Source organism: Gasterosteus aculeatus, chromosome Y (genome assembly GCF_964276395.1).
Source record: "Gasterosteus aculeatus chromosome Y, fGasAcu3.hap1.1, whole genome shotgun sequence".
Taxonomy (NCBI): Eukaryota; Metazoa; Chordata; class Actinopteri; order Perciformes; family Gasterosteidae; genus Gasterosteus; species Gasterosteus aculeatus.
This window is the reverse complement of record NC_135709.1, coordinates 8,900,224-8,904,685: the sequence shown is the minus strand read 5'-3', so window position 1 is coordinate 8,904,685 and position 4,462 is coordinate 8,900,224. Positions and strand designations below refer to the sequence as shown.

Here is a 4,462-nt window from a genome sequence, read left to right as displayed (position 1 = left end):
TCTACAGTCTCAGTGCCTCCAATTAAAAACACAAAAAGCCTCTGCGTCCGTCCTGCCAGCAACGCCAAATGTGACCTAATGGGCACTTAAAATACTTTGGGAATAGTATCCAGACGTGACAACGCCACTCTCTTTGGAGGGGAGAGACCCTGAATTCAATTATCTTATTGGCCAAAAACCCCATACGAGTTAGATCATAGACAGACAGAGGCTTCTGCGTGTACAATGCAATATCACTTTTATTTAAACAATAACTCTATAAAACCACATCCAAATAATTTATACCAGTAGTGATTGACCGGGGGCACAATGACACTTCCAACAATAAAAACACTGCACACTGTTAAGAAAGGCTAAAATAACCAACACTACAAACCAACACACTCAAATACGATTACTGATCCTGGTTAAAAGACACAACACAATAGAAGTGGGGAAGGTGGAAGCAACGGTCATCAAAAAGGCACAATATCAGTGTGTTATTTCTATAAATAGAGGGAGCAAGATGGAGGCACTAGAGCATAATCTAAACTAAAACTATGGTCGGAGAAAAAGAGCAGTGGCTGTCCTGCTGACCACTGCGTGTCACCAGTTCAGCCTCCTTGGCCCAATGCACCTGTGCACCAGCAGGTAGGACCCTGGGCTCACCAGGTCTGGTTCAGGTCTGACCTTCTACCATAGAAAAGAACATTATATTACTTTCCCCATGGCCTACAGGATGTAGATTAAAATTGCACAACCTACCTCCTTAGTACAGTTTGCTCACCCGCACGGTACTGGCGAGCAACAAACAAAGCAACCCAGACTTCAGCACATGCCGGACAACGAGAACAAACGTGAGTTGCTCAACTCTCACGGGATCTCCTTTATATGGAGAGGCTCTCCTTGAGTTAAAGCCTCCCGCTCTATGCTGAGGCTCCCAGGTCCTAAGGTCCCACCCCTCACATATATATATATATTTGTTTCCCCTCTGAGTGATAGACATAGAAATTGCAGAGGAGCAGCAGTAACACCTTTTCAGTCTGCCACAGCCACAGCTTTTCCTCTCCCGTCACACAGCGAGAGGTCTCCGCCGCAGTGTTTCCCCCCAAAAAACACACCTCCGCTCCATCCATCGCCTCTTCTCCAGGCCGTCCTGGACTCCAGGTCGCAGCTTCCCTATTTAGTTTTTCTATTTGCATCCGGCAGAGACGGAGGCGAGAAACTTCCGAGTGTGCAGGCGCCGACTTGAGATGCGGAACGGGAATACACACATTCGGAACCACAGGGTTTTATTTAGCTGAAAAGAAAATGAGTTCAAAAGGAAGATTTTGAAGAGGAATGAAGATGAAAGCTGAAGTACAGAGAAAAAATGGGGGGCCCCGGTGGCCTTGATGTTAAGCGGCTGGCCGTGACCTACGTGCCCAATTTGCTGTTTTGTGTTCCAAAAACAAGTTGGAGACAACTCTGAATTGTGCACACGCGTTAGCACAAGAAAGCTTGTGAGTGAATGCTCCATCAGAGAGGAAGATGGAAAGAGGTCACAAAAGATATCTGTCTCCACCTACACAATATTTCTATACTATGCACATGTAGTCATGAAGCTCGGTACATACTGCTGCTACAAGTCAGAAACAGGCAACCAAAGGGTGGTTCCTCAGTGAGGTGGTGTGTGTGCCAAGTTAATTTAAAATACTTAACTTATTCCCCTCTGAATCCCAAACTACAGTTAAAAACAGTCAGCCTCAATATGACAACAATGTCTTGACCGACTGAATCTAAAAGCAGTCTCACAGATTTCAAAACGCCCAGTAAAAGAGGGGCACCTCTGTTTAAAAAGACAAATGAAAAAGGACACCAAATTGGGCCAGCACGGACAAAGGTAACGCGGGTGTTTACAATTCGCTTTCCAATGTACCAAAATGATATATATATATATATATACATACATTCAGACTTTACTGAATATGAACAATTAGACTGAATGTACCCCGTCTAAACATGTCCCTTTACAGAAAGGATTCACAGTATCCTCACCGTCACAATCACCGCTGTTTACTCTCTGGACATGGATCAATGGAAAGACACTGAGGCATGCGGAGACGCAGTGAGAGGAAGAGGAAGAGGGCGAAGGGAAAATTAATTTGTCATGACAAAGCAGGATAAAATGTCTGCAGCGGCGCAACAGGAGGACCGTGTCCACTTTGTCCCGCCCGGTGAGAATTCATCCCAGAATAACATGGACACAATCACACACCATTAAATCCTCTATAAATCCTCTATACTGACTATATATATATATATATATATATATATATATAGCGAGAGAGAGAGAGAATAAGAAAGAGTCTTCTTAGCTACTTAGTAGCTAAGAAGACTCTTATCAGTCTTCTTAGTTTCCCTAATAACAGCCTAAATGTTATCCATTCAGTAAAGACACATTTCCTCATTATACCTTCAGTATAAATATCAGCGTGTCACCGTGAAGGAATTGAGGCAGAGATGAAATAAAACATTATTAATTCTGTTATATTAAACACGCCCACTCCCCTTTTCCACCTTTTACATATTCATCATAAAACTAACGTAATCATCAATACTGTGATCTATTTGCCGGTCACATGGTGCAAAAAAAAGTCATTACAAGTGAGCCTTCTTTAATGAACAAATCTAATGAAGTGCAGCAATATGTTAGAAGCGAGATTTCTCTCACCATAGGGGGTTATATGCCTGTGTGTGTGTGTGAGTGGGTTTGAATCAAGGACTTAAGTAGTTTTGACATGGATGATGTGCACTTTCCCTGATCCAAACTCAGTGAAAAAAAAGCCATTCTATATTAAAGAACAGTAATCATCCACGGGCGGCAGCCTTCTCTCCGATTCTAAAATCTAAAATAGCTTTAACTGTCACCACCAACCCCTCCATCCTTTAATCTGTTGAAGGAGATCCATTACCATATTAATAATGAGATGTGAACCGGTCAGAGATTAAACTCTGTAATAAAGCAGCCTGCCAGGCACTCACGCTGAGTCATTTTAATGACGGTGTGATAATTATAACTGCATGTGTCAGAATTGACAGACATGGCTCCCTGCATTCACCACACACACACACACACACACACACACACACATACACACACACACACACTGTATCCTCTCCTACTTATTCCACATGTAAAATAGGGCACGGCCTGGCCTGCCTGCAATATGGATAGTCTTGAATATGACAAATTGACTTATTAACTCACCAACTGAGGCGAGGGTCAGCGTGTCAGAATAAATGGGAAGGGGCGCGATGTCGAAGCTGTTGGTATCCGATTACATCTGTCCAAAATCCTGTTGCAGACTGACAGGTTCTCGTGACGTAGTTTAAACCCAATAAAACATGCATTTCTTGCATACCATAGTACCACAAATAGCCCCATACTCAAGATATAATAAATAAAGACAAGACAAAAAAAGAAAAGACATTTCTAAATTATGTTTTGATACAAATAGTATTTCATGTGGGATAATCTCTGCAGGAATGCTGATTATTAAGATGTAACATTCATATAAAGTTCCTCACTGAAGTTAGGCCGCTGTTGCGTTCAATAGATCGCATGCGGTGGCTTTGAGCGACACAGCAGTTGGTGTCAAATGTTCAGACTGGTTATGAAACAATGTTGGGTTGGCCACGCTGTGCACGTGCGTGTGAAAGAGATGCTTTGTTTCCTCCGTTTCAACTGTACACCAGTGCCGTGCTTTACTTAGATCAACAAATGTGAGGACATGCATTTAAAAAAAAAAATGAGCTCCAATCAGACAGTTTTTGAATACATCAACATGGAGAAACATGCAAAGCGCAGTTAATGGGAGACATTATTTAATGCACACAGCAAGTTCAAGTCAGATTGGGTCAAAACACATTAGTGACAACCCCCCCCTCACACACACAGCTCACCCTGTGCAGAGTTTGTATTTACTTGACAGCATTTCAGGGGGATCACGGTGGTCTAAACAGATGCCTGTGTGCAGCATGTGCATCAAACAAGGACTGCAAGTATTTTAAATACATATATTTGTGTATAAATTGTCCAGTCCCATGTCAGAGACATGGAAAATGAATCTCTGAAAACACAGTTACCTTATTTGTATCAGCTAAATTCAGCCACCTCTCATTCTAAAACTTATCTCAATTGGAAATTGGAATTTGAAATAATTCCTGATTTAAATGCATTCCAGACAAATGCTAATATTTTCATATTGAATATCTGCAGAATCTTATAAAGAAGAACATAAAGTCAACATAGAAAAGCAGGGATAGAGGAAATGTTTTACGGGATACAGTGAGGCCAATAGGCCGTCTCATCAACACCATTATGCCTGCAGCACTGTTAAAGTCTCTTTCCTCTACACTGCCTGAAATGTCACACATAGACGAGACAGTGCTCCTGTCCCTTCATAACCCGTGTAAATGACCATTAGCTGTGTGAGGCTCC

At 42.1% G+C, this 4,462-nt stretch overlaps 1 long non-coding RNA gene across 1 annotated transcript; it reads right to left on the bottom strand.

The window, feature by feature from the left end:
- Positions 1-221: 221 nt before the first annotated feature.
- On the bottom strand, positions 222-947 carry LOC144390729 (uncharacterized). Its single transcript, XR_013454573.1, has 2 exons — positions 745-947; positions 222-672 (listed from the first exon to the last, which is right to left on the bottom strand). It is a non-coding gene; the product is annotated as an uncharacterized LOC144390729 (long non-coding RNA).
- Positions 948-4,462: the final 3,515 nt, after the last annotated feature.